The 25,039-nt window shown below is 43.4% G+C and overlaps 1 long non-coding RNA gene across 1 annotated transcript in view; it reads right to left on the bottom strand.

Annotated features, from left to right (window-relative positions):
• LOC137637088 (uncharacterized) overlaps nucleotides 1-24,801 on the bottom strand; it is a 29,813-nt gene extending 5,012 nt beyond the window's left edge. Inside the window, exons 1-3 of the long non-coding RNA XR_011043380.1 lie at nucleotides 24,545-24,801; nucleotides 11,651-11,774; nucleotides 8,690-8,930 (exon numbers count right to left, since the gene is read on the bottom strand). This is a non-coding gene — a long non-coding RNA (uncharacterized lncRNA). The remainder of the gene's footprint in view (nucleotides 1-8,689; nucleotides 8,931-11,650; nucleotides 11,775-24,544) is intronic.
• Between the last annotated feature and the right edge of the window lie 238 nt (nucleotides 24,802-25,039).

The raw sequence follows: 25,039 nt of genomic DNA on the forward strand, positions 1-25,039 counted from the left end.
TAGATGTTTAGGGCATCCAGTTCTGATAACTTGATGGGTTGTTGTACATATTTTAAACTCTATTCTTTCTTTAAGAGGCAGCCAGTGTACATCAATTAGTGATTCTTTTTCTGGGTTGGACACCTTTTATTAGTCTTGCTACTTTGGATAAGTAATTGATGGGTGTAAGTACTCTAAGGCAACTTCATTATTGCATTTATTCTTAAATGTGATACAATACTTACATCTTTAATAGGAACAAGGCTGTAAGAGGTAAACACAGCAGGGTGGAGGGAAATCCCCACCCACATGACAGGTAGTGCCTCGCCTTTCTTTTGACTTTGGCTGCCATGGAATATACTTGTACCTTTCTAATTTTTCTTTAAAATTGAGCGTTTGCTGTTATCATTGGCTGTGGTCAGACTTGCAGCTGTATCCCTCCAAGCCAGATGAGGCTGTGGCCAGTACATGAATAAACCGCACATCAACTCGCATGAACTGTGTAGCTGCTGTATTGGACATTCTTGTAAGCAGGGATCACCATTTTCTGAGTATGGGTCAGGTTTGCGAAGAAATGGAAGAATAAATCGAAGAGGTATTTGTCGGAATCTGTTTTAAATACGACTAAACTAATGCCCAAGAAGCTTTGTGGCTCCTTTTATCAGGTTCGAAGGTCACTGCGCCCATTATTCTTCTTCTCCCTTCAAGGCATCATCCATTGGAGGAGGAAGGAGATCCCTGCCCTTCCCTCAAAAAGTTCTTTGAGCATGACAGGTGTATTATCTTCCTCTAGCAAATACCCCCCTCCCTCTCACTCAAAGGTCTCCCACTCACGACCCTCCCAAGGTCCTGATCCCAAGTGTGCTGTGGCCTGCCCTTGGTATTGATGGTGCCCCTTCAGTGTAGAAGTTTTTGTGGTGTTACCTGCATTAGTCTTCCCACCCTGCTGTGGCTCCCAATCCCGCCTGTGAAGTAGAGTGGCGCCTTTGGACGTGCCCCATAATGTTGCTGAGAGCCTGTCGGTTGAGAAATATTAACTGTTAAGAAGGAGAAGCGTCATCGCTCCGTCACGTTCTTCCTCTGTTAAGGAGCTGCTTGCCACCTGGAAGAGATCACCGGAGCACAGGACGACTGATCTGGAAAAATCTCCCGAGATATCTTTAGGTTCCTCCTCATGGTTTTGTGGGAGGAGCATTACACAAGCCTAGGGGAAGCATGAAGGAGCCAGGTCATCTCGATGCATTGGAATAATGTTGGAATGCAAAGAAAGCTGCCCTACAACTTCTGATGCTGATCATGCTGTGGACAAGCTATCAACACCTTCTCCATGCGTATGTGTAAGGAAAGCTGATGAAAGCACATCTAAGGAGGATGATTCAAACACATGAGCAGAGAAGGCGTATAACGACAGGAATGACAAGAATCCATGAACACTGAGGCATCAGAGGTATCCAGAGAGCCCAGGGTCACTTTTTGGGAATGGATCAGATAACGAGTCCACATGTGCACGAACACTTAGTTCTTTGCAGGGGACACACATTTCTCTCGTCTAAAGGAGGCGTCTCTTACAAGGTTTCTCCGAAGGTTCTTAGAATTGAGAGAATTTCCAGGGAGTTAATGCTTTCTCCACCAACAAGCAAACACGCACAAGAACTGGCTCTTGTGGATACGCCAGTTAAGGCAAAAAAAAAAAAAAAAAATGTAACGCTTAAAGCATTGCAAGGCGTATAGGGGTGCAAAATCCAAGAACCTTGATCTCCAAAGTCAAAGGTTTCTTGTTCTCTAAATTTTCACTCTTGTTCTCTGCTGTCCAAGCAGAAATAATTCAGATCAGATTTCTCTCCTTCCTTAAGTTACACCCCCCAGGGAGATTTGCCACTGGAAAAAAGGTAAGCCTAGACAAGATTTGCAACTTGTAGATGGAATGGATAAGCCTTCATCTACTAGAAATTGAGATTCCATTGCAGCCACGTCACCTGCATCCGAGCCCCAAAAATGTCAAGCCGAAGCCCAGCGTTAAAGAAATTCCATTCAACCAGAGATTCTTCTCATTTAAGAAATTTGTCTTGAGGGAACTAGTTTCCTCACCTCGTGGATGCTCCATCACAGAACAAGTTGCCAGACAAACAACAAAGACATTTTACTACACACAAAAAAAGAACTGTTGGAAAAAAAAACTCAAGGTCAGCTCGGGTCACGGGTATGGCTCGACTGGTTAAGAATGACTATTTAGGCCATGTGGGATAACAGGAACACAAGCACTCCTATTAGCCTCCCATGTGATTTTTTGGGGGTTTACCGAAGCAGGTCAGTGTGGCTGCTGTTACTCCTATTTAAAGGACGAGGGTTGTACTCCTATTAGAATGGCTAACTTTTTACTGTTAAAAATTGAATATTAAATAATGGCTAATTTTTTACTTTTAAAATTTTTAAATCTAATTATGGCTAATATTCCACTTAGAAATTGAACATTGAAAGTATAATTTGAAGCGTCAGTAAATTGAATATTGAAAGTATAATTTGAAGCGTCAGTTTTTCACTAATTATACTACTGTACCAATACCTTATTTTAATGCACATGATTTATTTCAGATGTATGATAACTAGGATATTAAATGTAGAGCAGAAAGATTTTGAAGAGCTCAAGAATTACAGGAATACACTTTGATCCCTGTCAATTTTTAAAAGAATTGGGAATTTGTATGGAGACGAGAAGGTTTTCACAGTCGATGGTGTCAACATTACACCAAATTACACTATTGAAATATCAAGTAAAACCATCAAGATTACCCCTATTTGGAGAAGAGTATGTAAGGAGTGGCCAAAATCTTAAAATTGCATTTTATTAAAATTGCATTTTATGAATAAGTACTGAAATCACACATTTGTTCCGTAACTGGAATACAAACCTACGCTATTTATTTAGAGGTATTACTTTCTGCGAAGCTGAAATGACGAGCCATTAAAATTTAGCCATGGTGAACTATCCCTACCGCTAGTAAGCGGGCAGTACCACTCCCACACACACCAGTGATTTAGCTCACTTTACTTTTGGCTCAGATGAAAACCGGTTGTACAGTATCCGCTCTTCCTATATATATGAAAGCATTCTTAATGGTTATGTATATATATATATAGAATCTTGAAAGTTTCCTTTTCAGTGGTTGTGCTGTGCTTGTGGTAACGTATATGGCAGGTTCTCAAGACACTTGCGCAAGGCTGGGGAACCTTCCCTTACGACCTCTCCCCCACTTGTCCATCGGTCTTCCCGTCGGCGGATAACCTGCCGTTGACTCGGCCACGGCTGTGGAATCGTCATCAATTGGACCCTCCTCGTTCAACTGTTGTCTTCGCCTTTCCCTCTTCCTACGGGAAACATATGGAGATTGACTACAGTCTTTCTCTTCTCAAGGCCGTTCGCCTTTCTTGGTCCTCCGACAGTGTACTAAGGGAGGAGCACCTTTCCCGTTCGCGGGTTAGGTTGCGCTTCCGGTTGTTTTCTCAATTATTTAAGTGAAATTATAACTGTTTATAATTCACCTTTTCAGCTTCTTCTCTGTGGGGAACACTTCCCTTCAGAGGATCAGTGGTTCTCCCTATTAGTGAATATTTTTAGCTGATTTAAATAATTGTAATTCTTGTTTTATTACAATTACTCTGCTCCCCTTCTCCTGTCGATGTCGACCGGGGAAGGGAGGGAGCAGTACTTGTTTTATGTTTGTTCCCTCGGTGGTCTCCCTTCCCGTCGCGACTAGGTGTTCCTCCCTAGGGAATTTTCTGTTACATAATTTATTTTATTTTTCCTCAGTTAGCGATGCAGTTTTCTTCGTTCAACTAAGAGTGCCGACGAAGCAGAGCTGTTCTGTTCATGCATTGGAAATCTGCTGTCACTGCCGTCCCTCAGAGGACGTCATCTCTTCTCTTAGAAGTACACCCGTGGCAACACCTGATCAGCACTTCATCTTCAAAGAACTAGCTTCGGCTACGCTTCCTCAGTTAGCGCTCTTGTCAGATCATCTTAGAGCGCTACCAGAAGGTTCGTCTCTAGGGGTTGGACAACTTTCCCTTCCTAGGGAGAGTTTTCCTCCCCAGGTGTGAGGTTGTTTCTCCTATCCAAGGGAGAACTTCCAACTGCTGTTGCTGTCTTCGCCTAGACTACGCCCCCCCCCCCCCTTTGCCGAGTCTCTCTTCCTTCGGGGGGTGGAGCATAGTCTTAGGCAAGTCTCTCCTGCGAAGTGATCACCTCTCTCGTTCGAGAGAGGGGCCACTCATAGAGACTCCTCTTTCTCTTCGGAGGATTGCTACTGCTGAAGGTCAGGTTGCTGGTCCACCGGCACTCGTGGACGTAATCTGTTCTTGGACCTTCTCCTGACGTCGCTGCAGCTAGTCTTCGGACTCTGAGCATTCCCGATCTCCATCGGTAGATGTTTTCCATTCCAAAGGGCACATCCCAGTTCCTGATCGTCCTACCAGCTGACCTGCCGACCTACCAACGCAACCTCGCCACAGAGAGCAACGTTTGCCAGCTCACCAGCCAACCTACGATCGCCGGCGAAACAGAGCTCACCAAACCTCAGCGCGCACCTGCGCAACTTCGGTCTCCTGTGCTCCAACACGCTCCTGTGCAATCGTTGTTGTACGCGCCAGCGCTCTCCTATGCGCGAGTTCTTGCCCACGTTTCTGCGCAGTCTAGGGAGACTGCACGTACACAGTGCACTTGCGTTCTCGGATCCAATGCGCCAGCTCTTGCCAAAGAGCCAGGGCTCACCTGCACACCAGCGCTCTCAGATCCAATGCTCGTCAATGCGCCAGTGCTCACCTGAGCACCAGCGCTTGCCTGCTTGCCAGCACTCTTCTGCGCATTCACCTAAAACTGCGCCTCAGTAGAAACTGAGCACCAGCATCATCCTGTGCGCCAATCGCTCCAGTACTCTCTTGCGCACTCATGCAACTGGCAAAAAGAATGAAAACCTTTTGGCAGGTCTCCATTGCCCCATTCCTCTCCCCGCAAACGCATTACAGCATGGCCGCCAGAAAAAGAGGAAAGAGGCTTCACAGAAGGGTTCAAAATCCCAAAGATTCCATCTTCCAAGGGGAATCAAACGCATCTACCATCGGTCGAGACGCTTCACTGGGAACCCGTAGGCCCTTTCTCTTCAGGAGTTTTTGACGATCTGAACGTTGCCAACGGCCTATCATTAGCTCGCAAATCTCTAATTACCAATGAGAAATCATCAACCGACTGATCGCTAGCTCATCTCTCTGATCATTGACCTCTAGTCTCTCCAATTGCTAATGATCTCCGATTGCTAGCGTGCTGATCGCCAATTACTAGTCAATAACCAGTCATCAGCTTGCTAATCACCAGATCGCCAATGGGCAGGTCATCTTTTTTCGATCATTGCCCTCAGCTAGCTGATCTCTGACCAGCCAATTGTCAGCTTGCTGATCTCCGACCACCCAATCGTCAGTTTGCTGATCTTTGACCAGCCAATTGTCAGCTTGCTGGTTTTTAGCTCACCAATCACCGGTCTGCAATTGATTGCTGATCATCAATGGCTCACCATCACCAACTATCATTAAACCATTCTACTGTCTCTCAGGGCTCTCCAAGCCGATTACCAACTCATTAATCACCAACCTTCCTTGGCTGACTGACCAGACAGCCTTTATCTGCCTGTGAGTTACCATCTTCAGCTCACAGATCGCCGATTTAGCGATCATCGGCAATTCGCCGTTCACCAGCAGTTCGTGACTTGGACTTATTAGTCAACCTCTGCCCGTGGTTCCCTAGATCAGAAGGCATATAACACACCTCGCTACTCGCCGTTCCCCATCACACCAATCCACTTGAGTGATCAGCAAACGATCGACAACCCCCATCAACAGCTTGTTGACAGGTGACTACTCACAAGCACTCTCCAACTGTATAGTAACCACGATACCCAGCCATTAACCATTGATTAATATTTGCCAGACTGATGCTGCTCTAAGGAATAGCATTAATCCCATCAGGGTGCATGGTAGGGTTAAGCGTTGCTTTACTTCTGTCAGTTAAAGGAGTTTTCTCCCAGGGAAGAATCCTTACACAGGGTATCACGTCCCATCCTTTACGCCACGAGTCAAGACCCCAGCGTCAACAATCTCCCATGCGAAAGGATCTGCAAGGAGCTGTCCTTTTTGGGTCGATATTCACACCATGTTGGAGATCGCACAAGGGCTAAGACCACAGGTCTTCATTTGCACTCTGGAGCTAAAGGACGCATACTTCCAGGCCCAAACTGTCCATCTTCTAGGAAGGATTGAAGATTCAGTCTAGACAAACCTGAAACACCAGTTCAGGGCATTGCTTCAGTCTTTCTACTACACCCATCCTGGTCTCACAGGATAGGCTTCTGTTTCCTCCGTTTCTGAACGACTGACTGACACCTTGGCAGACTCGGTGACAACTTTGCATTAGTACTGGAATTTCTGAAGTCTTTTTTACCAAAATCGAGTGATCTAGACACCAATCTCTACAAGACCTTCTCATCAAAGACAGGTGCAGAAAAGTCACAAGACCCTTTCTCAAAAGAAGAAGAACTCCCAGCCCAGAGTGAATAATTTTTTTTCCCTCGGACACCTATCATCTCTGGCCTGTCTAGCCTCCAACTGCCGCCTCAATATTTATTCTCTCCAGGGGCAGCTTTAGTCCGATTGGAATCAGGCCTTCGATTCCCCAGACATTCTGTCCCCCATGGGACCAGAAGTTTGGACGAACCTCAGGGGATGGGTGTCAGTTGAGAATCTACTGAGTGGTATAACCTTCTCATCCTTCCCCACCCCTCGGACTTGATGCTGTGCTTAGACACATCAAAAGAAGGGAGAAGGGACCATAGTGCTGCACCACACGACCTCAGCCCTCTGGACAGAGTCCGAAAGTACCTTCACTTAGAGATTTAAGAGATGAAGGCCAACTTTCTGGTCTGTTAACAGCCTCATCAGTTCCTCACGGGCCACTCAGTGATGTGATGAGCGACAACACCACACTACATAAGAGGCTCGCATCAAGAAGCAAGAAGGAACTTGCTCGCAGCCTCTTCCCATCTTTCCCATCTAACAGTATAAACACTAAGATAGGCCAAAATCCGTTGGGTACCACTCAGCCCGCTTCATTCCAGACTAGAGGAATGTGCTTACCGACGATCTGTGCACTGCATCGCAGATAGGGTATACCGAATGGTCTTTGGATCACCTTGTAGCCGACAAAGTCCCGACTTTACGTGGTTCTCCAACTATGGATGTGTTCGAAATGCAACCTGAACCTCAGGCTTCAGCGGCTCGCCAGTCCTAGACCCCAAGGCTCTGGCAAGAAGCATGCTAACAACGGTGGGTACAACAACGACGTTTACGTCTCGTCCCTGTTTTGTCTGGAGAAGGATACTCAAGAAGGCTAGAACATCGGTCAGCCTCTCAAGGGCTCTCGTAGCTCCGCTATGGCATTACGCAGAACGGTTTCCAAACCTTCTGCAGCTCCTGATAAAGCCTCCAAGAGAACCCTCTCCACATCACAGGCAACCACACTTCGACATCTACCACAAGCTATAGCTTTGCTATGATTGTACGCTTGGAGACTACCCAGTACCTCCTCTCTCACAGAGGCTTTTCGCGATAAGTTGCGCAGTGGTTGTCTAGATATCTGAGGAATTCCTCAGCATCAGTCTACCAGGCAAAGTATAACGTGTTCTGTGGTTGGTGGCATGGGAAAGCGTATCTCTCCACTTGATACCTCTATTCCAGCAATAGTGAAATCCTTGAGTATATACAAGAGGAAAAGACCCCCTATTCAGTTTCGACAGGTAAAGATGATCACTCAACCTTGATCCTTCACCTTCAAACTGAAAGGAAGGGACATCTCTTCGATAGACCTTTCCTAACTCCTACGGACTTACAACTTGCCTTTCTCCAGTCAGAATTGAGACCTTCCTCTCGGAACATGGTTCTAATTCTCTGATCTCTAAAGAGACCTCTTCTCCAGTCAGAATTGAGACCTTCCTCTCGGAATATGGTTCTAATTCTCTGATCTCTAAAGAGACCTCCTTATGTTCCACTTCACCAGGCAACAAATTTTCACCTGATTAAAGAAGACAATGTTCCTACACACTCTGACAGCAACCATACGAGTAAAGGAACTTCATGGTTTCTTTCGACATCGCCCATTAATGAGAAGGGCGAAAGGCAGTGTTCAGTTTCGTCCCCAAGTATGTCGGCAGACACAGTCTCCAGAGGTGACGGATCCTACACAAGTCTCCACTCGGTAACGGATGATCCAGATCATCCGTTACTGTACCCCAGGGTAAGGTATGAGACTGTACCTGAATTGAACGGCAACAGCCCACCCGGGTCCTTTCTCTAGTCATCAGCACTGGGAGAGACAAGAGGAGGATCACCTATAAACATCAACTCTGCTGGATTCACAGTCATCAATTATGCCCTCACTAAATTTTAATGGCTTGTCATTTCAGCTTCACAGAAAGTAATACCCCTAAATAAATAGCGAAGGTTTGTATCGTCAGGAAAATTACAAATTATCTACAAATTTGTCATATTTTTGGACAGTTTTTAATGTAATATTTTGAAAAACAATAAATAAAACCACTGAGGGACCTCTTTTCTTTTATTCCTTATTCACTAAATATTGTACTGCATTTGTAGGAAGTTCACCACCCACCTGAAGTGGAAGAATAGTGAGATCTTAGTAGCTGTTTTCACTCATACTTCAATATTCTTTACCACTATTACTTCTCCAAGCTCTGTTGAAGACATTCTCTTCTCTCCTGCTCTATCCTTGGGAGTGTTCTCTTCCTCTATCCATTTCCTTTGTAACGTTGAATGTGCTAGACACTTGCTATAGTTTGCCTCGGATATGGTAACAACCTTTAGTCTTGATTATGACAGCTCAACATATTATGCTGTGAGAATAAAGAGAATTAGTTGTATCTGAATTTAGCAAAAAATTATATATATTTACTGTATCTTATTTAGAAATGAATCTTGACAAAGTAATCCCATAGGGTTTGACTGTTATTTAAAAAAAAGCCAATCAACAAAAATTGGATTTGCACTTTCCAAAATCTCTTGATTTATTTAGACCCCTTATTACCCAATGAACCAGATAGATGGAGTCTCCGTCATAGGAAAATGAAGAAGGCAAATATACTGTATGTGCAAAATAACGAATGTCAAGTCATGATTATTTCTGAAAAGAAACAGGATTGACCATTTTCTTCAACAGCAAAAATTAATTATGAAAAACACCAATATAACCGAAGTCTACCACCCCAAAACTAAATGGTTTTCAGCAATCTATCAAAAAAAGTAAAAGGCTACATACTCACCCTCACAGTCTTCCCAGACCTACAACCTTGGTTTTTTTTTTTCATTTAAAAACTAACAAAAAACAATAAAACTAAGCAGGACTACAGAACAGTCGTAACAGTGCGTCAACGCAGCTAGGCAATTCCCAGCGAGTGAACAGTTACCAAATGTGGATGATGGCAACGAGGAATGGCAATGTCGTAAGGAGCGCAAAAACCAACAGTATGGATCCGGCAATAAACCGTGCTACCAGATCTTACTTAGCTTCCCATGGTCTCTAGTCGTTCGCTGGACAAAGTTCAAAACTGTCCATACAGTACACAGGTACTGGACTTGTGTCCAATTTTTGGGCTCAAAAGTTACCTGTTCCTGTCTATTTCAGTCATATCATTGTCATGGTGAGCAACAAACATAAAAAAATTGCAATGAAGTATTATAATTCATACACTTTGAAAGAACTGCCAAGGAAACTCTTTTAATGATTCACTTTGAAAGAACTGCTAAGGAAACTTTAAATGATTCACTTTGAAAGACTGCTAGGGAAACACTTTTAATAATTTCACATAAACTGCAAGATGGCAAGAAATCAGACTTCAGGAAAAGTAAATGACATGGACACAAAATATTTTAAGATTTGTTGGAAAAGATGAAACCACTTATAACCATGAAGATAACATTATATGTGACAAAAAGTAACAACCAAATATACGGTTCACATGTTGCTTTTGGAAACGTGTGCCTGAGAGTGTTGTAGTTCCTTGTCCAATATACAAACATTAAAACACGGCAGTGAGGTTGTTTACCCATGGTATTCATATTTCTGACATTATTTGTGTTCATTATCATTCCCCATTGTTTTCTGGTAACAATGTTTACCATTCAATCAAGTACAACGAGGCAGAATTCTCTCAAGTTACAAAGACTCTAAAAAAACATTGCTATATGTAGGCCAACTCTGACCAGTCACCTCTCTTTCAACAGACCTAAATTTACGTGGTATTCACAAACATCTGCCAAGTAATAGCGTAAATACAGTAAAATGAAAAATTTCAATTAATATTAACCCTTTTACCCCCAGGCTCTTTGGAAATTTCCAACCCTTAACCCCCCAAGGGGTTATTTTTTTCCCAGCACATTTTGCAGTATATTTTTTTTTAAATTGCTCTAACAGCCTTAATTTTTGTCATAGAGAGGTCAGGTTGGTCTCATTCTCTTGGAAAATGCCTGAATTTTTTCAAAAAAAAAATTATCAAAAATATGAAAAAAAAAATATTTATAGCATTTTTTTGCATGGACGTACCGGTACGTCCATGGGGGTAAAGGGATGGGTTTTGTGAAACGTACCAGTACGTCCTTTGGGGGTAAAAGGGTTAAGGTAGAACTTCAATAATTATTTGAAAGGAAGACTAAATACTTTTCTAGGACTTTCATACAAAAGTGGACACTTGCAGGTCAATTCGTACTAAATAGATTTTTTCATAAAATCTAACATTAAAATCTAATTAGTTAAGCTTTATAAAAAAAAATCAACCAAAAGCAATGAGTATCGGAATGTAAGCAGAAATTAGCATCTTACACATTACACTGTTCTTTGGTCAACCAACAATCTTAAAACCCCTATAAAATAATTTAAAAATTAAACCCTTCAGTATCTGTTCTTTGTTGAAATTAGGAAGCTTATAAAGGGATTGTGACGAAGGAAAAATCTATTTCTGGGCGAGGAACCTGTGTCGCCCAGTGAAATGTTCCTTAAAGCACCATTTCTAAGACAAATACTGCTAAATATACCAGAGAAAAAAGTTGCATGGAATGCCAGGAATATACCCAGCTCGCTCACCCCTAAAGGGTGTCTGTAATAAAACTGGGGCGAGTGAAAACACTACCAGAGGTCCCTTTCCAATTAGACTTCTCCTTCCTCAAAATCCCCCGTTACTACGAGGTGTCGTTCACTACAGCTACTGCCCCCCCCCCCTACCTATCCCCCTCCCAACATTCCTGGTTAGCACCCTTGAACGTTCGGACGTGTTTTTCGTAGCTCTGTGTTATTTTGTGTTTTTGAAGATGTCGTACTGTATTATATTCGTCTGAAAGTCAATATTATTGTACTGTACTTAAATTCCATCACAATCATTCTAATAATTCTACTAATTTATAAAGTAATGATGAGTTAAGAGAACTTCTATATTTAAGAGCAAATAAATTAAATAAATTTATGAAAAGTATAAATAAAGTGAGCAAAACATTAAGGGGGAATCTGACACTCAAGATCATGTGAAAAAAGAAGAGAATGAAGAAGTGATAATAGATCCCATACCTTTCTCTCTCCTACATTCATCATCTTGCTTTCTTCTTCCTCCTCATGGTGGGTATACATCCTGGACTGCCCACGCAAGCCACGGGGTACGAGTGGGCAATTTCATTTGAATCTTTCAGGTTAACTGTTGGAAAAGACTTGCAATTAAAACTATAATCATTACAAAGCATACCCAGTAAAAAAAACCGCCAAAAATACCACAACGTTATTTTTATTATCATTATTACTTGCCAAGCTACAACCCTGGTTGGAAAAGCCGGATGCTATAAGCCCAGGGGATCCAACAGGGCTCAGTGGGGAAAGGAAAAATAAAACACAGTATTCTAAGAATAATAACATTAAAATAAACATTTCCTATATAAACTAATCTTAGTTATATTTACACTCAATTATAAGATTTATTATTAGCATTTATTAGCAAAAATAGTCAATAAACATGTTCTGGCTACTCAAAAAGGCTATTACTAAAAAGAAGTGAAGCTTACTTATTTCATTAAATTCTATATACTGTACAATAATACTTCAGGATATGAAAAAGACTGTATACGAAAAACTAGACGCAAAGATTTTTTCGCCTCGTTACGGAAAAATACTCGGGATACGAAAAGAAATTATTGCAGTTAGGTTAGGTACATTGAATGATTCAGATACATTTGGCTCTATTTCATCCAATGGAAAAATAATGTTACTAAAACCAGTCTGGAACGAATTAAATTTGTATCCTGGGGTATTTTTGTACAGAACTTTTTAAAAATTTTCCCCTTCCAAACCTGAAATTACAGAAGTAGTACATATAGGCTGACATGAGTCCTTTTATAGTTTATATATGACATATCTGTTTTTGACGTTAATAGTTTATATAGGACATATCTGTTTTGACACTGTTACTGTTTTTAGAATGATGTATTGTTAATTTATTCTCATCATTTATTTATTTCCTTATTTCCTTTCCTCACTGGGCTATTTTTCCCTATTGGAGCCCTTGGGCTTTTAGCATCTTACTTTTCCAACTAGGGTTGTTGCTTGGCTAGTAATAATAATAATAATAATATTTGTCTCTCCTACTTAAAAATTATGAACTCGAATTATTCTGTGACTTCTGGTAAAAAATATATTCAGTTCTGTAGTAAAAACAAATTCTGGGAGATATCCTGCATTCACTATTTATTAATGTATGGGAAACTATTAACCCTTTTACCCCCAAAGGACGTACTGGTACGTTTCACAAAAGCCATCCCTTTACCCCCATGGACGTACCGGTACGTCCTTGCAAAAAAATTCTATAAAAATTTTTTTCATATTTTTTAAAAAAATTTCAGAAAATTCAGGCATTTTCCAAGAGAATGAGACCAACCTGACCTCTCTATGACAAAAATATGTTATTTTTATTAGTAAAATAAATTTTTGAATATACTTACCCGATAATCATGTAGCTGTCAACTCCGTTGCCCGACAGAATTCTATGGAGGGATACGCCAGCTATCACAATACTAGAAGGGGGTGTACTTACCAGCGCCACCTGTGGCCAGGTACTATAGTACTTCTTGTTGACACCTCCTCAATTTTTCCTCGGTCCACTGGTTCTCTATGGGGAGGAAGGGAGGGTCGATTAAATCATGATTATCGGGTAAGTATATTCAAAAATTTATTTTACTAATAAAAATAACATTTTTCAATATTAAACTTACCCGATAATCATGTAGCTGATTCACACCCAGGGGGGTGGGTGAAAACCAGTGTACAAGATTAAAGGATAGCTAAGTATCCCATATTTCATATAACAGTTATCTCAAATAACAATGAAATAATAAGTACCTGGTAAGGAAGTCGAATTGAACCGTTACTCTGCCTCTTTTTTAAGTTCGTCTTCCTTACTGAGCGCAGCGTTCCTCTTGGAGGCTGAATCAACCCAAAGGTGCTAAAGTATATAGGGCTGCAACCCCTACTAAAGGACCTCTACACAACCTCTAACCCAGGCGCTTCTCAAGAATGAATTGACCACCCGCCAAATCAAAAGGATGCGGAAGGCTTCTTAGCCTACCGTAACAACCATAAAAAAACAACAATACAAGCATTCAAGAGAAAGGTTAAAAAAGGTTATGGGATTAAGGGAATGTAGTGGCTGAGCCCTCACCTACTACTGCACTCGCTGCTACGAATGGTCCCAAGGTGTAGCAGTTCTCGTAAAGAGACTGGACATCTTTAAGATAAAATGATGCAAACACTGACTTGCTCCTCCAATAGGTTGCATCCATTATGCTCTGCAGAGAACGGTTTTTATTAAAGGCCATCGAAGTAGCTACGGCTCTTACTTCGTGGGTCCTTACCTTCAGCAATGCAAGGTCTTCCTCCTTTAAGTGAGAATGGGCTTCTCTAATCAGAAGCCTTATATAATACGAAACCCCATTCTTGGACATGGGCCTCGAAGGTTTCTTGATGGCACACCATAAGGCTTCTGACTGTCCTCGAATAGGTTTAGACCTATTAAGATAATACTTGAGAGCTCTGACAGGGCAAAGAACTCTCTCTAGTTCGTTACCTACCATGTTGGAGAGGCTAGGTATTTCAAACGATCTAGGCCAAGGACGTGAAGGAAGTTCGTTCTTTGCTAGGAATCCGAGCTGAAAAGAACATGTTGCAGATTCGGTCGTGAAACCAATGTTCTTGCTGAAGGCATGAACCTCACTGACTCTCTTAGCTGTTGCAAGGCAGACGAGGAAAAGAGTCTTGAGGGTAAGGTCCTTGAAGGAAGCTGACTGGAGAGGTTCGAACCTAGGTGACAAAAGGAACCTTAAGACTACGTCTAGGTTCCAGCCTGGAGTGGATAGACGACGCTCTTTAGAAGTCTCAAAAGACTTAAGGATGTCTTGAAGGTCCTTGTTGGAAGAAAGGTCCAAACCTCTGTGGCGGAGAACTGAAGCCAACATACTCCTGTACCCTTTAATCGTAGGGGCTGAAAGGGATCTCTCATTCCTAAGATGTAATAGGAAGTCAGCTATTTGGGTCACAGAGGTATTGGTAGAGGATACTGAATTGGCTCTACACCAGCTCCGGAAGACTTCCCACTTAGATTGGTAGACTCTACGAGTGGAAACCCTTCTAGCTCTGGCAATCGCACTGGCTGCCTCCTTCGAAAAGCCTCTAGCTCTAGCGAATCTTTCGACAGTCTGAAGGCAGTCAGCCGAAGAGCGTGGAGGTTTGGATGTAACCTGTCTACGTGAGGTTGACGTAGAAGGTCCACTCTTAGAGGTAGAGTCCTGGGGATGTCGACTAGCCATTGAAGTACCTCTGTGAACCATTCTCTTGCAGGCCAAAGGGGAGCAACCAGCGTCAGCCGTGTCCCTTCCTGCGAGATGAATTTCTGCAGAACTTTGTTTATTATCTTGAACGGTGGGAATGCGTACAGGTCGAGATGGGACCAGTTCAGCAGAAAAGCATCCACATGAACTGCTGCAGGGTCTGGAACTGGGGAACAGTACAGCGGAAGTCTCTTGGTCATGGAGGTGGCAAACAGATCTATGGTAGGTTGACCCCACAAGGTCCAAAGTCTGTTGCACACACTCTTGTGGAGGGTCCATTCCGTGGGAATGACCTGATTCCTTCTGCTTAGGCGATCTGCTGAAACGTTCATATTGCCCTGAATGAACCTCGTGACCAAAGTGAGGTTTTGACTTCTTGACCAAATGAGGAGGTCCCTTGCGATCTCGTATAGGCTCCTCGAATGGGTCCCTCCTTGCTTGGAGATGTAAGCCAAGGCTGTGGTGTTGTCTGAGTTCACCTCCACCACTTTGCCTAGCAGGAGGGACTTGAAGTTCAGCAGGGCTAAATGAACTGCTAGTAGCTCCTTGCAGTTGATGTGGAGCGTTCCCTGTTCTTCGTTCCACGTTCCCGAGCATTCCCGTCCGTTCAAGGTCGCACCCCAGCCCGAGTCCGATGCATCTGAGAAGAGATGAAGATTGGTGGTCTGAATAGCCAACGATAGGCCCTCCCTGAGAAGGAGATTGGTCTTCCACCACAAGAGAGTGGTCTTCATCTCTTTGGTGACTGGGATAGAGACTGCTTCGAGAGTCAAACCCTTGTCCCAATGAGCTGCAAGATGGGATTGAAGAGGGCGGAGGTGGAGTCTCCCTAGTTCGACGAACAGGGCCAGTGATGAAAGGGTCCCTGTGAGACTCATCCACTGTCTCACCGTGCAACTGCTCCTCTTCAGCATGCTCATGATGCAATCTAGGGCTTGGCTTATCCTTGGGGCCGATGGAAAAGCCCGAAAATCCTGACTCCGAATCTCCATTCCCAGGTACACAATGGATTGGGAGGGAATGAGCTGAGACTTTTCTATGTTGACTAATAGACCCAGTTCTCTGATTAAGTCCAAAGTCCAGTAGAGACTCTCCAGACAGCGACGACTCGTGGCGGCTCTCAACAGCCAGTCGTCTAAGTAGAGGGAGGCTCTGATGTCCGATAAGTGGAGGAATTTTGCTATATTCCTCATCAGATGCGTGAACACCATAGGAGCTGTGCTTAGGCCAAAACACAGGGCTTGGAATTGGTAGACAACCTTTCCAAAAACGAATCTCAGGAAAGGTTGGGAGTCTGGATGAATAGGAACGTGAAAGTAGGCATCTTTCAAGTCCAACGAGACCATCCAGTCCTCCTGCCTGACCGCTGCTAGGACCGACTTCGTCGTCTCCATCGTGAACGTCTGCTTGGTGACATACGCATTGAGCGCGCTGACGTCCAGCACCGGTCTCCAACCTCCTGTCTTCTTGGCCACCAGAAAGAGACGGTTGTAGAAGCCCGGGGATTGATGGTCCCGGACTATAACCACTGCCTTCTTCTGCACAAGTAGCGATACCTCCTGGTGCAACGCTAGCCTCTTGTCCTCTTCTTTGTAGTTGGGAGAGAGGTTGATGGGAGATGTGGTCAGAGGGGGTTTGAGGCAGAATGGAATCCTGTAACCCTCCCTCAGCCAACTGACAGACTGTGCGTCTGCACCTCTCTTTTCCCAGGCTTGCCAGAAGCTCTTGAGTCTGGCTCCTACTGCTGTCTGGAGATGCGGAGAGTCAGTTTTTTCCTTTAGAGGCCTTGGAACCTTTCCTAGACTTTCTCCTGGAAGAGTCTGGACGGGAGCTTCCTCGGCTGGGGGCTCTACCACGAAAGGGCGGTATGAACCTCGTAGCAGGAGTATCAGCTACTGGGGTGCGATAAGTCCTAGGGACTGAGGTAGCAACCTTAGTCTTACGAGCCGATGAGGCTACAAGATCATGTGTGTCCTTTTGTATCAGGGCAGCAGACAATTCCTTAACCAGCTCTTCGGGGAAGAGGAACTTCGAGAGCGGAGCGAAAAGGAGTTGAGACCTTTGACAAGGTGTAATGCTGGAGGAAAGGAAGGAACAAAGCTGTTCCCTTTTCTTAAGAACCCCTGATACAAACAACGACGCAAGCTCGCCAGATCCATCTCTAATGGCCTTATCCATGCAGGACATCAGTAGCATGGCAGAATCCTTGTCCGCAGGGGAGGTCTTCTTGCTGAGGGCCCCCAGGCACCAGTCTAGGAAGTTGAACATCTCAAATGCTCTAAAAACACCCTTCAGAAGGTGATCAAGGTCTGAGAAGGTCCAGCAAACCTTAGAGCGCCTCATTGCAGTTCTACGAGGCGAGTCTACCAGACTTGAGAAGTCAGCCTGGGCAGAGGCAGGTACTCCCAAGCCTGGTTCCTCTCCTGTGGCATACCAAACGCCCGCTTTAGAAGTGAGCTTAGTCGGAGGAAACATGAATGAAGTCTTGCCAAGGTGCTGCTTAGTCTGCAACCACTCCCCTAAGATCCTAAACGCTCTCTTAGAGGACCTTGCTAGGACTAGCTTAGTAAAGGTAGACTTAGCTGGCTGCATGCCCAGCGAAAACTCAGATGGTGGAGAGCGGGGAATAGCAGAGACAAAGTGGTCTGGGTATACCTCCCTAAACAGAGCCAAGACCTTACGAAAGTCAATAGAAGGCGGGGAAGACTTGGATTCATCCACGTCTGATGAGGGATCCAGGTGTGCCGCCTCATCATCAGACGCCTCATCACCAGAGTGTAGCGAAGAGATCGGAAAGGAATGCTGAACAGCAGAGTCAGTACGAGCTGGAACATCAATATTAGTGGTTTCCTCTTCAAGACTCTGTTGAGGGAACACCTGAGGCTCAGACTGCAAAGGCTGAACAAAAGCAGAAGCAGAAGGTAGGCGCATGGGTGGAGGAGGCTGACTCCTGGCATGAGTGGCTGAACTCAAGGGTTGAGCTTGCTGAGAGGTTGGCGGAAGCGGAGTAGTAAGTTCCTGTTCCTGTGGTGTGAGCGGAGAGCGATGAGATAGAGGCTGCGCAGAACAAAGTAAATGTCTCGCCAGTTGAGGCTCCTGAGGCGCAAGGCTAAGGTGTTGTGGTGCTTGCCTAGAGGAGGGTTGAGCTCGCTGCAGCGAGAGCTGAGGAGACTGACTCATGGTTGGGAGAGGTTGTTGTACCTCGACTGAGTGTTGCATCACTGGTGGAGCAGCAAGTGGAAGCGGAGGAAGAGGGGTATAAGCCTCCTGATCCCATTGCTGAGGTTGCCTTAAGGAAGGCGGCGGCTGAACACCACTGGGAACAGTAAACTCAGAACGTGGCTCAATATCGTACGCCTGGCAGGTGGTACTGCGGTCAGGCGGAGCGAGCGCAGGCGGAGCAAGTGCAGGCGGAGGCGGAGGCGCAACCTTCTCAGCTCGACACTCACGCATCAAGACCGAAAGTTGTGACTGCATGGACTGCAGAAGAGACAACTTGGGGTCGGCAGACACTACGGTCTGCTGAGGCAAAGCCTGAACAGCAGAGATCTGTTGCGGCAGAACCTTACTCCTCTTGGGCGGAGTGCAGTCGACTGATGACTGTGGCGAGTCAGAGCTGAGCCAATGACTGCAGCCCGGTTGAGCGCTCGCGTACTGGACTCTGCGTTTGAGTGGTCTAGAGACCTGAGTCCAGCGTTTCTTCCCTGACAATTGATCAGCGGACGAGTAAAAGACGGGCTCAATCGTCTGCAGGTGGGAGTGACGGTCTCTGGAAGACACGCCCGCAACCACCGAGGATACTTCTGTGCGCCGATCAAGGCCTGCCGAACCCTTTTGCCCTTCGACATTGCTTCTCCCCTGGGCATGGGAGCTTGCAAGAGGTCCCGGACTGGGAGGACGACTGGCGCGCACAGAAGTATCCTCACGCACCACACTGACACTGACACTAGCACTTGGCACTGCACTGACACTAGCACTCGTCATAGCACTGGCACTAATACCACCCACTGCACTCTTGACCTTAAGCTCCTTGACTTCGGCCATAAGAGACTTATGATCGCTAACCACTGACTCTACTTTATCGCCTAAGGCCTGAATAGCACGCAACACAACAGACATATCAGGCTGAGGGCAAATAGTAGGTTCGGGGGTAGCCACTACAGGGGTAGGAAAAGGTAGGGGATCATGAGGTGAGGAAAAAAGTGAAGAGTGAGAAGAACTCCTCCTAACTCTGCCTCTCTCTAACTTAGTTGAATATTTCAAAAGACGGACAAAATCAAGTTCCGAAAGTCCGGCGCATTCCTCACATCGATTTTCTAACTGACAGGGCCTGTCCCTACAGTCAGAACAAGCGGTGTGAGGATCTACCGAGGCCTTCGGAATACGCCTATTACAAGACCTACATCGTCTATGGGTGGGGGCTTGTGAAATGTCAGACATCTTGAATCCAAAGAGTTAGCCAAGTGGGGTTTCAAAATCAAGCAAAAGATCGTTAACCGTTAATCAGAACTATATAAAAGCTATCTAAGCTAATATAAGAAGGTTTCCAGTAAAGCGACAGCCGAAATCAAAGAGAAATACTTCACCAAAGTCGTGAAAATACTCCAAGAACATAAGCGTATCCCAGAACGTCTTGCCGGAAGCACGACAGAGGAAAAATTGAGGAGGTGTCAACAAGAAGTACTTGAGTACCTGGCCACAGGTGGCGCTGGTAAGTACACCCCCTTCTAGTATTGTGATAGCTGGCGTATCCCTCCATAGAATTCTGTCGGGCAACGGAGTTGACAGCTACATGATTATCGGGTAAGTTTAATATTGAAAATAAGGCTGTTAGAGCAATTTAAAAAAATATATACCTGCAAAATGTGCTGGGAAAAAAATAACCCCCTGGGGGTTAAGGGTTGGAAATTTCCAAATAGCCTGGGGGTAAAAGGGTTAATGTGTAACATTTTCCGTGTTGAAGATTTCACAGTAATGATGATTCTAAAATAACATTAAAACACGTACCGGTACTGTACAAAGTTATCAAAAATAGTTCGCAGGACGAAACAGTTTAAAGAGACAATCTAAAAGTTTTATTCTTTATTGTGAATACTTAGGAGTCTTAAATAAAGCTGCTTTTACTTAGGAATTAAATGAAAACTTGAAGCCAGTTCAGCATAAGAAAATTAAGTTTGTGATGGAAAATGACCATTTCGTAGATAATTTGTATTTTACCTTACTATACAAACCTTAGCTATTTAAAAGTACTGTACTTTAAACTTAACCATAGTGAACAATTTAACATACAACAATATGCTGTAATAGGCTGACTCTTCCCACCATAAGTCTGGCAGAAAAGGTTGATGGTTTTTGGGGTGCCAAGAACACTAAAGTGTATCATTGTCTCTTCATCAAATGAGCAACCATTGTTACCCAATGATACTAACCTCAATAAAGATATTCTTGAACTTTATCCATCTATGGTCACTGGAGAACCTTGGCAAATTGAAGAAACTCCTATCCTTTGCAAACACATTGCTTAAATCAAGAAGTCATACCAGCCTGGTTTACAGTACTGTATTTACCAGCCCATTTAGCAGAATCACAAAATCCATTTACCAAGGCACTTCCTCCCAATTTTGAGGGGTAGCCGCCATCAAAACAAGGGAACAAAAGGGGACCTTTTCTCTCTCCACTCCTACCAGCCTGATGAGGAATTCAGCAGAGTTTGGCTGGTACTGGGCCAAATTATTTTTCTCTTTAGAAGCTGGGTATTATCAATACCAATAACCAGAAAGTGTAACCTTAGAAAATCAGCTGTAAACTAAAGGAAATCTGTCAAGTATAGTTGATACTCTGGAACATTTGCATACACTATCACCTTTCCAGTCTGCTAAAGAAGGTGATGAATGCAAGAGTTGATGGGAGAAGTACAAGAGGAAGGCCAAGGTTTGGGTGGATGGATGGAGTGAAGAAAGCTCTGGGTGATAGGAGGATAGATGTGAGAGAGGCAAGAGAGCGTGCTAGAAATAGGAATGAATGGCGAGCGATTCTGACGCAGTTCCGTAGGCCCTGCTGCTCCTTCTGGCCGCCTTGGATGACGTGGGAGGTAGCGGCAGTGGGGGATTCAGCGTTATGAAGCTTCATCTGTGGTGGATAACGGGGGAGGGTGGGCTGTGGCGCCCTAGCAGTACCAGCCGAACTCGGTTGAGTCCCTCGTCAGGCTGGAAGGTGCGTAGAGAGGAAAGGTCATCTTTTTTATCCCATTTTTTTATGTCGGCTACCCCCCAAAATTGGGGGAAGTGCCTTGGTATATAGACAGACAGATCACCTTTCCCATGAAAACTTCGGCCTCTGATCTAGTGAGCTTGCATCCTGATTTTTCATTTTTTACAAGGATAGGATTGACAGGATTTCATTGTAAACGGAGTACAGAAAGTCCTCAACTCACAAACTTAATAGGTTCCAAGAAGCTATTATTATTACTTGTTAAGCTACAACCCTAGTTGGAAATGAGGGATGCTATTAGCCCAGGGGCTCCAAAAGGGAAAATAGCCTAGTGAGGAAAGGAAAAAAAGAAAAATGAAATATTTCAAGAAGAGCAACATCATTAATATTTCTCCTATATAAACTATAAAAACTTTAACAAAACAAGAGGAGAAATAAGATAGAATACTGTAGTGTGCCCGAGTGTACCCTCAAGCAAGAGAACTCTAACCCAAGACAGTGGAGGACCATGGTACAGAGGCTATGGCACTACCCAAGACTAGAGAATAATGGTTTGATTTTGGACATGTTGGAAGCCGCCCTTCCAAACAGACACAGGTGCAAACCTGGGACTTTAGGTGTGCAAAAACCAACCTAGCCTAGTGGTTCCTAGGTCACAACCCATACGTACCCTTCCCATGTCACAACCCTTAGCAAAATTTGTAAAAGGCAACAGATCCTAACAAACCCACCTAACCTAACCTATTAGTTCCCAGGTCACAAACCCACGGGGCTAAGCCCCCGAACCCCCTTCACAGGTCACAACCCTTAGCAAAATTTGTAAAAGGCAACAGAACCTAACAAACCCATCTAACCTAACCTATCAGTTCCCAGGTCACAAACTAAAACAAAAAGAAAAATAAATTCTTACATTATGATAAAGTGAATCACAAATAAATCTCTCTCCTACACAATAAAAGCGATGGGAAGAACTCTAAATTACATCTTAACTAAACTGTAAGAAAAATGTTACTCAGGATTACCTTTATGTGAATATTTTACGACAATTGCACCCCCAATTATAAACGATCGTCCTCAAAGCATCAAGCCGATCAATATGGGTAATAAATTCAACATCACTCAAAGATAAATTATAGGACATACGTCAGTCCATCACGGCGATTAGCGTTAGAAAAGCCAACCTCGGATGCTCAGTCAGGTCAATCTTGGGTTGCTGCAGGGGGGTTAAAAATTTTGAAATCACACGGCCAACAAAAGCAGGCCTACAAGCGCACGGAAAAGAAAGGTTAGTTAATGTGGGCTGGTTGACACTGGCTTAATCCTCCTAAACATCTTAACTAGATATTGCCTATCCTAACCTTTGATTCTATATATAAGAAATTAGCGGTTCAGTATAATTTCAGGACGTGTCCCAACGAACTACAATCTTGACAATGGGGTAAGAATGCAGATTGTTAGGATAAGCAAAAACCAGCTGATAGGCGAAGGGAGCGCCGCCCAACGGGTGTTATTTTAGTCAGGCAGGATGCAATGCTTGGGGAAAATTTTACGATCGAGTAACTTGGCTGTGCCTTCAGCGACTGATACCCAATAACGATCTTTTCCCTACCTAACATTTCAATATAATTACTACAGCAGTATTAAATGCCACTTAAAGGACGTGTCCCAACCAACTACAACCTTAACTGAGAGGTAAGAATGTAGTGGTGTATGTATGATAGCAGCCACCTGTATGTATGATGACGGGCGTATAAGAATACATACGTGTGAGAGGGGTCACAGGGGGGTGTTAGCTGTGGAATAATGAGTTAGGACAGGTCAAATCTGGCGGGTAAGCAGCATGCGCGCCACCTAGGGGTGTATAAGGTAAACAGGGAAATAAACAGATTCGTGAGGGAAGCCACAGCTACTGGAACTATTAGCTTGATCTACTTGTAAGTAATAGCAAAAGAAGGTGCATCATTATCGTGAGTCCAGAGAGGGCATTTTATTATATGTATATTGCAGGCTACATAGCAGCCAGATGAGAGTCACACATTTGGATAGGCTAATCAGGGGCACATTTTACAGTTCTCCCAATGAGTAATTTTATGCAGGTCTGGCGGCAGTAAATATAAGCACGCATCACAGTGTACATACATAGATTAGTATATATGACAGCGCATATCCCAAATCCATGCATGCCGCAGGAAGGTCATATTTATGTGTATCAAGATGTATGTAGCAGGATGGCCTATCACAGGTATGGTAGCCCATTTTATTTTACAACCATTACTATAGTCCATTTCTTCTAGCAATGTATATTTGCACTGACTCGCAGCGGTGCCCTTTTAACTCGGAAAAGTTTCCGGATCGCTGATTGGTTGGACAAGATAATTCTAACCAATCGGCGATCAGGAAACTATTTCCGAGCTAAAAGGACACCGCCGCGGGTCGGTGCAAATATGCATTGCTAAAAGAAATGGACTATAGTGTGTAAATACATAAATTTATTTTTTCAGCTTCAAACATTCGTTGCATGTACCTCAAATAAAGTCACCAAATGCACGAATGTCTAATTGACCATTAGCCTCCCCGTTAGGTAAGTAGGTAAGGGCACGGCTTGTAGGTTAAGTTACATGATGTTCTCGTGTGAAGAACTGGCCGCCGATATACAAAGGCTCCGAATGTATATTGATATGACAGCATTAAATAGTAAAAACAAACGCTTCGTAGGCTGGGACGACGCCGGCTCTATCTATCGGGAAATTTTGAAACTAAGCAAGAGCTACTTGCGACGTGTGTGCGGACCGGGCTGAACGTAAAAAATATTGCCGTGGTTAAAGGTAAATCACAATATTATGTAAAATGTTAAAATAGCTACATATTATGGTATATCGGATCATATTAAAGAAAAATTTTCCCTTAAAGAATGAAAAATATTGCCGTGGCTAAAGGTAAATAATTTTATGTAACATTATAAAATAACTTCATATTGTGGTATATCGGATCATAATAAAGAACATTTACCCCATAATGAAATCGGTATGACAAGTAATAAGAAAGATACATTCTACCCTTAAAGTCTACCACCAGCAGAGTCATAGCAGCCATTGCCTGGCCCTCCCTGGTCTTAGCTTGAGGAGAGGGGGTTTGGGCACGGATTATATGCGTACATGGTCAGTCTCTAGGGCATTGTCCTGTACAAGTACTTAAATATATTAAAACTTTTAAGTTGTAAGAATAAAACTTGAAAAACCTTCTGGATGAAGACAAGTAAACAAGACATCTCTTCAATATCGGTTATCTCGTTAATATTAAGTTCATTAAGCTTTTAATTGACGTAATGACTCCTATAACCTTCAATAATGGTCTTCCATTACTTATTTTAACGTAAAATACTTACTTTACGAAGTTAAAAGCAATTAAACAAGATGAAACACAACCTTAAGTTAACTTGGAAAGTCGAAGACTTGAATAAGCGTTGTTCAGGGTTGCCATGATTTGTAAATGAGAAAAGGCCAATTTTAATTAAACGCGGCTTTAAAAGGCCGAGCCATTAGTAGAAAAAGGCCAAATATATAGTATTTACGACCCAGCTTTTTTCAAGATATTACTAAAGGCCAACTAATTAAAAAAAGAACAAATTTTAGGTTTTTTTTTGGCCTGAAAAAAGGCCAAACTGGCAACCTGGCGTTGTTTACAAAACTTTGAATTTTGGGTTGAGAATCCAGAGCCCAAAAATACTCGAAATCTACTAAAAAATATACCCAAATAAGGCATAATAGTACATAATAATAATATTTTTATTCATATTTAATCCAAATAGATTATTATCTCTATCATGTGTAAGGTTTAAGCTAAATTCTACAAAATTTCTTTGAATTTTGGATTGAGAATC

Source organism: Palaemon carinicauda, unplaced genomic scaffold, assembly GCF_036898095.1.
Source record: "Palaemon carinicauda isolate YSFRI2023 unplaced genomic scaffold, ASM3689809v2 scaffold528, whole genome shotgun sequence".
Taxonomy (NCBI): Eukaryota; Metazoa; Arthropoda; class Malacostraca; order Decapoda; family Palaemonidae; genus Palaemon; species Palaemon carinicauda.